This window comes from Triticum aestivum, chromosome 5B (genome assembly GCF_018294505.1).
Source record: "Triticum aestivum cultivar Chinese Spring chromosome 5B, IWGSC CS RefSeq v2.1, whole genome shotgun sequence".
NCBI classification, from domain to species: domain Eukaryota; kingdom Viridiplantae; phylum Streptophyta; class Magnoliopsida; order Poales; family Poaceae; genus Triticum; species Triticum aestivum.
Window position 1 is genome coordinate 263302593 of NC_057807.1, and position 11801 is coordinate 263314393.

The 11801-nt window shown below is 51.2% G+C and overlaps 1 long non-coding RNA gene across 1 annotated transcript; it reads right to left on the minus strand.

The window, feature by feature from the left end:
- Positions 1-4268: 4268 nt before the first annotated feature.
- Positions 4269-7679, minus strand: LOC123115957 (uncharacterized). Its single transcript, XR_006456860.1, has 2 exons — positions 7291-7679; positions 4269-4564 (listed from the first exon to the last, which is right to left on the minus strand). It is a non-coding gene; the product is annotated as an uncharacterized lncRNA (long non-coding RNA).
- Positions 7680-11801: the final 4122 nt, after the last annotated feature.

An 11801-nucleotide genomic window follows, 5' to 3' on the forward strand; every position in this document is an offset into this window, starting at 1 on the left:
GATGTTCTCCGCAGGCATGGCGTACATGGGGCAATCGGCCCCGAACAGGTTGGCGATGGCCACGCCGCGCTGCTGGATCGCGCCTAGGCGGCTAGGCCCAGTCGGGGCCGGCGAGCCGCCCACAGCCCGATCCATCTCACACTGGTAGGCTTCTGACAAGCGTCTCATGCTTGCCAGCTTCTTCGTGCCTTCGACGATCTGTAAGGTGGCGCGCCTCCAGCATTTCGGCGTCTGCGTCTTCCGAAATAGGCGCGGTCAGGTCTCGTAGAGCCGCGTGGAGTGGGTCATGAGCTCCCTCACCGGAATGCTTGCCATGACTGATGACGAGCACCTCCGTGACGGCGCTTCTGCCGCTCTCCTCGTGAGGGAGCGGCTCGTCGTAGAACACCACATTGGTGGGGAACGCGTCGAGCGACGCGGCGTCGGAGTCGACCAGCATCGGGTCGGTGGAGCCTACGGACTCCAAGTCTACGGCAGGCTTGCCGGTGACGTGGAGTTGGTCGAGGAGGCCCGCGAGGAGGCTCTCGGGGCCGCCCGTGCCTGCATCGGATGCAGGCTCGTCGGAGAGGCGAACCTCGCCAACAAGTTCGGCGAGGCAGCTGGCTGCACAGGCGACCTCAGCACCGCGCAGCGCGTCGACGCAGACTCTGTCTGGCGTGCCTGGCTGGCTGCGCTCGCCAGGGAGAAAAAGGGTTCCCGTCCAGAATAGGTCTCCGGACGACGGTGCAACATACCCCACGGTGGGCGCGAAATGTCGGGGGTTGGGTGCGACATATGCCAAGGGATGGCTTATCATGGTGGGGGCGAGTAGAACGTCGCCGGTGCCTGGAAACGGGATGAGGCGAAGACATGCACGCCGGCAGATCTTACCCAGTTTTAGGGCTCTCCGAGGAGATAACACCCCTACTACTGCTCTGCGGGGTCTCCGCATGATCACTAAGGCAAAGTGAGTACAAGGTTGCTCCTTGAGCTGTATTCTGGAGGTAGGAGAAGGCAAGGCAAGCTCTCTCCTTCCTATATGATCTGGTCTAGTGCTAATGGATTCCAACCCTTTACATGGGTGCCCTGGGGGGTTTATATAGGCCTACCCCCAGGGGTACAACGGTAAATCCGGCTGGGCGCGGATCCCAGCCGTCAGTCTCTCAGGTCGTCGTCTCCTCCGCCGACTGCTGGGGCCCGCCGACTGGTGGGCCCCGCCGACTTGCCAGGTACGGGGCCGACAGCCCTTGTCCGCCGCGGGCGGTCTTGCCGGCTGCGGATTACTGTAGCCGTGCTTCTAATGACGCTGGCTTGGTCGTGGGGTCATGGCAACAGTGCCGCCGCCTGGCGGGCGATCACTGTTGCCATTCCCCGTCATGTCTGGTTAATGGCGTGCGGGGCCCGTGGGAGGGGCCAGCCGACTCCCGGGGGCCGACTCCCAATGGGTCCGTCTTGTGGCGCTCTCGCCGTCTTCTGTACTCCTACTGATGAGTGGGACCCGCCGTCTCTGGGTCGTACAGACAGGCCGTCGTGGGCACAGGGTTCCGCCAATGGGGGCTGATGTTAGGGCTGGCATGGCAGCAGTGCCGCGCCGGATGGAGATCTCCATCGATACGGCGTACTGTGGCCATGCCTGCCCTTGATAAACGAGGCGGGGATGGGCCGCGCGGTGGCCATTCCCCGTCCCGTCCATTATTGCGAAGGTACAAGGTGGTTGGGGTCGCGGGCCGACTCCTCATAGCCGGCTTCTCCGGAAGTCGGCGGTTTGGGAGTCGGCTTATCTCGAAGTCGCCTCTGGGACTCGGCGTTGAGGGGCAGTCGGCAGCGCTTCCGCCGACTCTCGGAAAGCGGCTCATCGTCTTGGGGTTTGAGGGGCGCAGTCTGCCCCGATGTCTTGAAAGCTTCCGGGGCTCGGGTTTGCCTACCCGTGGCCCATTACTCCGACAGGTAGGCAATCGTTCGTTGCCTGAAACAGAGGGTGAAAGCGGTTCATAGCAATGGGAGTAAGTATTGCATCTGATACCAGAACAGATCACAAGGAAGGTGCCTCGCAAATTACATACGAAAACCAAGTGTGAGAAACAATTTTAGAAGACAGAGATGTACAGGAGAGTCAGGTTTGGTTCCTGTGGAACTGTGGGTTATGGGCCCATCATGTGGGTTAAAAGCAAGAAGGCGTTACATTTTGTATGGTCATGATAGCAAGGCAGGTCAGAGGACAACCTATCAGTTATGTTGGCAACAATGTTGGTACCAAGGGCGAGGGACGAAGAGAACCATTTTCCTGCTCGTTAAGACGAGGCAGACCAATAGGCAAAGTTCTCGTCCATCGGTGGCTAATGGAATGTCATCAACAATAGTAACAAGGTCTTACTGACAGAGTTTGTACACCGAGGTGATTACATAAGCAAGGAATTGTCACTGCTCAGATATGTTAGGTCACAAGAAGGGTTAAACAAAGCAATGGAGACCTGAATCAATTACCGGTGTTCTTGAGTGTTTAACAACGCAGAACTCGTGAAAAAATTGAATTGGCGAGAATAATAGTTGATGAAAAACTCACAATAAGTTATGTAGTTCCGTGATATTCTCGAGATACCAGAGGGTAACACTCGAGGGTATAGCAGAACAAAGGTTGGACAGGTGAAATGATCTATAGAAGACAAGTACTTCCACTTGTCCGAGAAATGAAATCAAAGAAGAACAATCATGGTTGGAACCACGGTTGCAAAGGACCAAATATAGATAACACATGAACTTATCACAAGGGGATTATTATTATAACAAGAAGCTTCCATGATAAGTTCCACATCAGGTCCATGGGCATGAACACAAAGTTCAAGGTCGACTCCCACTTCTCCAATGCATAACCTTTCATTCACTTCTCATTTTAGACGAAGCCATAGTGTTGAGTTCTTATCCGGCATAACACCAGTAGAGTATGACCCGTGGAAGTTTCCGGGTTCATACAGATTATGGAAGGCATAGGTTCAACCCATTAGGGTATCTTAGGAACATATACTATAATCTTCAGGAGTAAATATCTCAAGCTCGGGAGTAGAGCATGGTTGAGGAAGCAAAGGATACCATTTGCCAAGGGCATTATGTATCCGAGGGGATGCTCACAAGGTTATTGAATATGAAGGACGCTATCGGATAAAATCCAACAAAGGACCTTGTGGTCCACAAGGGATCTGATGTGAGTATCGATACTCCCCCAGAAGAAGAAAGAATGCCAGGATATCAGACTATAGAAACAACTGAATAATTCAAAGCTTAAATGCAAACGAATTATGATTTCCAAAACGGTGGATCAGGAGCAGAAGCTCTGACCAAAGACAAGTAATTTGAATAGACATAGATCAACAATCAATCATGGCTTGATTTGTCAAACACCAGCTCATGTCCGGGAGTGACGTCTGAGCCGATGGAAATAATTCTAATTTTGATTGAAGATTGTGAGCATTCACAAACACATCGAATCAATTGCTCAAAATTATGATGACAAAAGTTGCTAAAGAGCATTGCTGGACATATGGAAGTAACCATAGTGTAACCAGGTAAGGAGGAACAAGAATAATAGGCTACTGAGGAGTTTCAGAAGATCAAATAGCATTCCAAAGAATTTTGTGAAACACATGAACAACTGTGGACAAACGGATACTCGACAAGCGCGAGTAATTATCCGTAGGGGTATTAATGTGGCAAAGAGCTGCAAGGCAGTAGGCACAAGGTATTCTTGGAACAAATAAGGAGAAATTAAAGGTATCTTGTAATAACAAGATCAACGAGGAATGACTGTATGAACGACAACGTAGGTAGTTACACCTAAGGATTTATCGGTGGTAGGGATCGCAACGGCAAAGGGTACAAGGGTCTCGGGAAAACATCGGAGAGTATCTTTAGAATCTTCTAGTGCACCAAGCAATCATCTAGAGTGAGAGACCCTCCGGGAGAAAGTATTTACGAGAACCTAGAGTTAGAGTTAGCAAAATAATTTAACCCGAATAGGAGAGATATCAGAGTCCCAGAGTATAGACGAGGAATAAAAGATCCTAATACCACCCAATGGCGACGTGGGCCCGTAAGCCACACAACCATGTTAGTAAATTAGTTTTTCAAAGTCTAGACTCCACTTCGGCCAAGGTGTTGGAAAGGGGGATCCTACAGGCAGTCGGCTCTGATACCAACTTGTGACGCCCCCGATTCAATCGTACACTAATCATACACGCAAATGTGTACGATCAAGATCAGGGACTCACGGAAAGATATCACAACACAACTCTAGATACAAATAAAATAATAGAAGCTTTATATTACAAGCCAGGGGCCTCGAGGGCTCGAATACATAGCTCGATACACAAGAGTCAGCGGAAGCAACAATATCTGAGTACAGACATAAGTTAAACAAGGATGCCTTAAGAAGTCTAGCACAAAAGCAACAACGATCGAAGAGGCAAGGCCTCCTGCCTGGGACCTCCTAACTACTCCTGGTCGTCGGCGGGCTCCACATAGTAGAAGGCACCCTCTGGGTAGTAGTAGTAGTCTGCGGGGGTGGCATCATCTGGCTCCTGGGCTCCACCATCTGGTTGCAACAACCAGAAAGAAGGAAGAAGGGGGAAAAGGGGAGCAAAGCAACCGTGAGTACTCATCCAAAGTACTCGCAAGCATCAGATCTATACTAAGTATGCATTGGTATCAAATGGAAGGGTTGTATCTGTGGACTGAACTGCAGAATGCAAGAATAGAGGGGGAAGGCCTAGCCTATCGAAGACTAGCATCTTCACGCAGCTCCGAGCGTCTTGCAGCATGTAGAAGAGTAAAGAATAGCAGTTTATATTTAACAAGCATGTTGTAACATTAATGCCCAGAGATCCTTCCTCGACTCCCCGCGAGAAAGCAATCCCGGAGCCACATATCTCAAGTATCCATTTGTAGTTATATAAGATCAGGATATAAGTCTAAACGTCCGTTACCGTGGACACGGCTATTAATAGATAATCTTCCCTGCAGGGGTGCACCACGTTTTCCAACATGCTCGATCACTCTGGCCGGACACACCTTTCTGGGGTCAATGCCCGGCCTCGGAAGATCAACACGTCGCAGCCCTACGTGGGCTCAGCAGAGAGGTCCCTGCCGGTCTACCTCCTAAGCACTCCGGGGTCTGGGCCCATCGCCCTTTGCACTCCGGGTCGTTGCGAACAGGGTGGACCAGGCTCCACCACTACAGGATGGTGTCGGGCCAGCCGTGCCGCACTGGTGAACTGGACGTCTGACAAAGCTTCGGCTGATAATGTGACGTCGAGGCCCATAACTATTCTCACGTGGTGGTTGGTGCATAAAGGCCAGAGGCCAACTCAGAACAAATACCCAAACCATAGTGTATTATTAGCTTGCGGAGACGAGCAGAGACTCACGATCAAAAGTGACCCCGTCGCCCCGTCTCATGGACTTACAACAAGTGCCTAGAATGCCCGGCCGTGCCACGTGATGATCTTGCGGGTGCTCTCCGGGCCCGCCCGACTTTCACCAAGGTCTCAAGTAAAGTCAAGGTAACCGTGTGTCCAAACATCAAGGGGAATACCCGAGGAATCACCCCTGGTGGATTCCACTCAATGTAATCATCAAGGTGAACGTAAGAGGGACCACCCTCGAGGTTCACACTTGAGGTGTTGAACGACAGGGCCATATCGGGAATGGTGAAAGAGGAAATCACCCTCAATGACCACGACCGAATAGCTACACTACATAATTATCATCAGGAGTGCGTTATGAGGGATCACCCTCGGCACTCGATAGTAGCTTTGCAGAGTCGAGCAACTAAAGGGGCGTGATGTGATGTGAGGTGTCGGGCTCTGGTCGTCGATCACGTCGATAGAGGCGTCGATGATGAAGCAGGGGCAACAAGGACAAGTGGGGGTCACTGATGGATCACTAGCCAACCTATACTAAGCAGTTTAGGATAAGCAAGTAGGTAACAATAAGCAGGTACAAAAGCAGGCTATGCATCAGAATAGGAGCAAACAATAACAATAGCAAAATCTAATGCAAGCATGAGAGTATAGAATGGGCGATATCAGGATGATCAAAGGGGGGGCATGCCTGGTTGCTCAGACAAGGAGGGTCGTCGTCGATGTAGTCAATCACAGGGGCATTAGTAGCGGTCTCGAGGTCTACCGAAGAAGAAGAGGGGGAAGAAATAGTAAATACACGCAAACATAAGTATAACAAGACAATAAGCGGGGCTAAAGGTGTTCTAACGCGGTGCTAGGCGATACTGGCGAAGGGGGAAACATCCGGGAAAGTTGTCCCGGTTCCGGACGTCTGTTAGACAAATGAACCGGAGGGGAAAAGTTGCATGTTTGCTATGCTAGGGGCATGTGACAGATGAACGGACCGCGTATTCGGATTCGTCTCGTCGTTCTGAGCAACTTTCATGTATAAAACTTTTTCATCGGAGTTACGGTTTATTTTATATGATTTTTCAAAGTTTTAACAATGTTCTGAAATTTCTTTAATTACATTAATTCGAAAAAACAGACAAATTGCTATGGGTACACAGGAGTGTACCCAGCAATGTGTGCATGTGTGTGACATGTGGGGCCAGGGGCTGGATTGACCCAGTCATATTTTGACTAGTCAAAAGTGAACAGTGCACATGGGTCCCATGTGTCATTGACTTAGGCACCCTTTTTTATTTCAAGTTACAGGAGGGGCCACATGTCATGACTACTTATCTAATAATCAAATAAATAAAGCAATCCTAATTAGAGATGGGGGGCACACGTCTTAGGGTTGCAACTGATTTAAGTAGTACTAGTACTGATTAGCCTAACTAGTAACAAAATTAGCCCCTAACTAAAACTTGGGCCGGCCATATGCAGTGGCACAAGCCGGCCATGGTTTGGCTGTGCACCACGCACAAGCACACAGGCGCATGGCCATGGCCGTGGCTACCGGTAGCAGCAAACTCCAGCAGGGGGCATCAGTGGAGGCAGCAGCAGGTGCATCAAGCAGCAGCCGTACGGCAGCAAACAGCCGCAGTAGCAAGTAGCAGCGGCAAGGGCAGCAGCTAGGAGCAGCAACGTCGGCACGCAGGGAGCAGCAGCAAGCAATGAGCGGCGCGAGGAGCAGCATCAAGCATCACTAACAGGCAGTGGTACTAGGACGCACGCAGCAGCGAGCAAGGCAAGAGCAGAGACATAGAGCAGCGACAACAAGCACGCATGTACGCGTACGCGGGACCTCGGGCACGGCGGCTACAACGATGGATTCGAAGGGAAAACAGAGGGGATCGAACGAGGTGCTCACAGCGAGCACATAGGCGAGGTCGGGGAGGCCGGAGGCGGAGTGGAGTCGAGGCGACGCCGGCGGACGCCGGCGATGTACGCGGTGGGGACGGGCTCGATGGCGAGCGTACGGGGCGGCCCCGCTCGAGTTGATGCTCGGGACGGACGAAGACGGCCCCACTGGACCTCCTGGACGTCCTTCCGTGCGTAGGTGATGACAGTGGCCGCGACGGCGGCGATGACGCGTTGACGGCAGCTCGTGCACGAGGAACAGAGGAGAAGCGGAAGAGGAGGAGGGGAAATTTTGGGGGCTAGGGTTCCAGATTGGGAGGGAGACTGCTGGGGCGCTCTTAACCAACAGGGAGAGCCGCGGGATGGCCGGCACCTGGCCGGGGCGCCATGGATGGCCTCCACGCCCTCCTGTGAACAGGAGGTGGGAGTAGGGCGACTGGGCTGGGCCTTGCACTGTGATCTTACGGCCCAGTCACAGTGTGGGGGGGGGGGCTTTTAGTTTCCTACTATCTTTTCTATTTTAAACTTTCAATGTTGTTTTCTATTTCTAGCTATAGCTTGGTATTTATTTGTGTGAGCAAACGATTTTTTGTTATAGACGAAACTTGGCACATAAATACAGTACGATGGCATTGAGCCACACACAAAGTTTCTTGTGGTTTGGGAAAAGTAAGAATATATGTTGGAATTTAAACGATCAAATTAAATGTTGTTGGTCCACCAAAATATTGCCATGGCCAAAATAGAAATCCAATTTGAGTTGATTTCTTCATGAAAATTACTTGGCGAATACTTGCAACCCATCGAACATTTTTATTTAACAGATTAAAGAAATATGAATTTGACTTGTATTTCAAAAGGAATTTGGATTTGATTTTTCTCAAGTGGTAATGTGGCTTCGTTGAACTTGATGACATGACACCATTAGTAGGGATTTACTGTAGCTTAATTCTCTGGGCGTCACAGGGTGAATTCGGGCTGTAGCAACTGGGCTAGTAGGACTCCGGTAAACCGGGCAGTAGCAGGCTAACAGGACTCCGGTAGACACCGCGTGACATTTTCCCAAAGGGACAGACACATGAACGAAGAAGGACACATGCCGGCCAGCCTAAGTGTTCCGGAGCAGTAGCAAGCTACCAAGGCTCAGTGGAAGCACTAGGAGACATTTCCCGGTAAGAGAGGGTACCAAGGATAAACAACTAGATAGTCAGATCCTACACATACCAAGCATTTCAATAACATACACACAATATGCTCGATATGTGCAAATACAACATGGCATCACAACATGACTCTACAACTCAAGTATTTTATTCAGTAGGCTCCGAGGAGCGAGATATTACAAACATGGGTCTTGAGGGAGTCCTGGACTAGGGGTGTCCGGACAGCCAGACTATCATCATCGGCCGGACTCCAAGACTATGAAGATAGAAGATTGAAGACTTCCTCCCGTGTCCGGATGGGACTTTCCTTGGCGTGGAAGGCAAGCTTGGCAATACGGATATGTAGATCTCCTACCATTGTAACCGACTCTGTGTAACCCTAGCCCTCTCCGGTGTCTATATAAACCGGAGGGTTTTAGTCTGTAGGACAAAAATCAAAACAACAATCATACCATAGGCTAGCTTCTAGGGTTTAGCCTCCTTGATCTCGTGGTAGATCCATTCTTGTACTACCCATATCATCAATATTAATCAAGCAGGAGTAGGGTTTTACCTCCATCGAGAGGGCCCGAACCTGGGTAAAAACATCGTGCCCCTTGTCTCCTGTTACCATCCGCCTAGACGCACAGTTCGGGACCCCCTACCCGAGATCCGCCGGTTTTGACACCGACATTGGTGCTTTCATTGAGAGTTCCTCTGTGTCGTCACCGATAGGCTTGATGGCTCCTTCGATCATCAACAACGACGCAGTCCAGGGTGAGACTTTTCTCCTCGGATAGATCTTCGTGTTCGGCGGCTTTGCACTGCGGGCCAATTCGCTTGGCCATCTGGAGCAGATCGAAAGCTACGCCCCTGGCCATCAGGTCAGATTTGGAAGCTTAAACTTCACGGCTGACATCCGCGGAGACTTGATCTTCGATGGATTCGAGCCACAGCCGAGCGCGCCGCACTGTCTCGATGGGCATGATTTAGTTCTGCTGCCGGACAGTGCCTTGGAAGCCGCACATGAGTCCGCTCTGATCCTTAATTCAGAGCCGACCGCGCAGATCAAGGATGGGTGGCTAGACACCGCCTCGGGGGCTGCAACCTCTACAGCGATGGAGCCGAATACTGACCTTGTCCCTTGCGACGTTTGTGACTCCGAGGTGCCGGACTCCTCGCCGGACTCCGAACCTCCTGCGCCCCCTCCAATCGAATCCCATTGGGCGCCGATCATGGAGTTCACCGCCGCGGACATCTTTCAACACTCACCTTCTGGCGACATCCTGAATTCGCTAAAGTATCTCTCGCTATCAGGAGAGCCCTGGCCGAATTGCGGTCAGGATGGTTGGGATGCGGACGACGAAGAAATTCAAAGCCCACCCACCACCCACTTTGTAGCCACTATCGATGATTTAACCGACATGCTAGACTTCGAGTCCGAAGACATCGACGGTATGGACGACAATGCCGGAGACGACCAAGAACCAGCGCCTACAGGGCACCGGAAAGCCACCTCAACTCATGACATATACATGGTGGATACACCAAAAGGAAGCGATAACGAGGAACAACGGGACGCGGTGAAGCAACCAAAACGGCGACGCAAGCGCCGCCCGAAGTCCCGCCTCGACAACAACAGCACCCATAACGACCCAGCCGTAGAGCAGGGCGAACCAGTGGAGGACAAACATACAACCAAGCAACCATCCGAATAGGATGAATTGGACAAGCAACCCATCCCCGGCGAAAACAACAGTCCAGACGATCTCACGCCGGACACATCACCGGAGCATAAGAGCCTTCACAAAAGGCTCGTCGCCACTGCAAGAAGTTTGAAGAAGCAGAAGCGAAAGCTCAAAACAGCGGAAGACGTACTCAGAATGAGATGGAACAAAGTACTCAAGACCGCAGACAAATACGGCAATAGACATCAAGCAAAGAGCTACCCGAAGCGCAACCTGTTGCCCGAATTTGACGAGGAGGCCGTAGAGCCACCACAATCAAAAAGCAAAGAGGCCGCCTGGCCGGATAGACGACCAGATGACAGGCTAAGAACGGCAAGCGGCGCCGCACACAAGCCGGCACATGATACACATAAAGATCCTCGCAAAAAGGATGGCCCGGTCAGGTCCATTTACGGGCCAAAAAAGAGGGCTCCAGAGAGCAACACAACACGCCGAGTGTTCGAAGATAACGGCACACCTAAATACAGGGGCGCCGCACACCCACTATGTTTCACCGATGAGGTACTGGATCATGAATTTCCAGCGGGATTCAAACCCGTAAACATAGAGGCATATGACGGAACAACAGACCCCGGAGTCTGGATTGAGGATTACATCCTACACATACACATGGCAAGAGGAGATGATCTCCATGCCATAAAATACCTACCCCTCAAGCTCAAAGGGCCAGCTCGGCATTGGCTCAAAAGCCTCCCAGAAAATACCATTGGAAGTTGGGAAGAGCTCGAGGATGCGTTTAGAGCAAATTTTCAGGGGACTTATGTCCGCCCTCCGGATGCAGACGATTTAAGTCACATAACTCAACAGCCCGGAGAGTCAGCACGCAAATTCTGGAACAGGTTCCTCACCAAAAAGAACCAAATAGTCGACTGTCCGGACGCCGAAGCCTTAGCAGCTTTTAAACATAACGTCCGAGACGAATGGCTCGCCAGACACCTCGGCCAGGAAAAACCAAGAACAATGGCCGCGCTAACGAGCCTCATGACCCGCTTTTGCGCGGGAGAAGATAGCTGGCTGGCAAGATGCAGCACCAGCGACCCAAGTACATCCGAGGTCAGAGATGGAAATGGGAAATCACGACGCAGAAAGGATCAGCGCCGGAGTAAAGAAAATGGCCCAAAGAACACGGCGGTCAACGCCGGATTCAAAAGCTCTCGGCCGAACAACAAAACACTGCCTCTTAAAGACAACAGTGACGAGCTATCCAACCTAAACAAAATTTTGGACAGGATATGTCAAATCCACAGTACCCCCGGGAAGCCTGCAAACCATACCCACCGAGATTGTTGGGTCTTCAAACAGTCCGGCCGACTTAACGCCGAACACAAGGGGCTCGACACACCAAGCGAAGACGATGACGAACCCCACAAGCAGAGCGCCGGAAAACAAAAGACTTTCCCACAAGAAGTCAAAACAGTAAACTCACTTCACGTGATAATACGGAACAATAGTGCGGCACCTACTAAAGTACGCGCCGCACGGTCCACCCCAGCGGAATCCCGAGATTGGATGTCAAAACCAATTACTTTCGACCATCTGGATTACTCCAGAAACATTCGAAACGCAGGATGGACTGCTTTGATATTGGATCCTATAATCGACGGACTACAATTTACACAAGTCCTAATGGA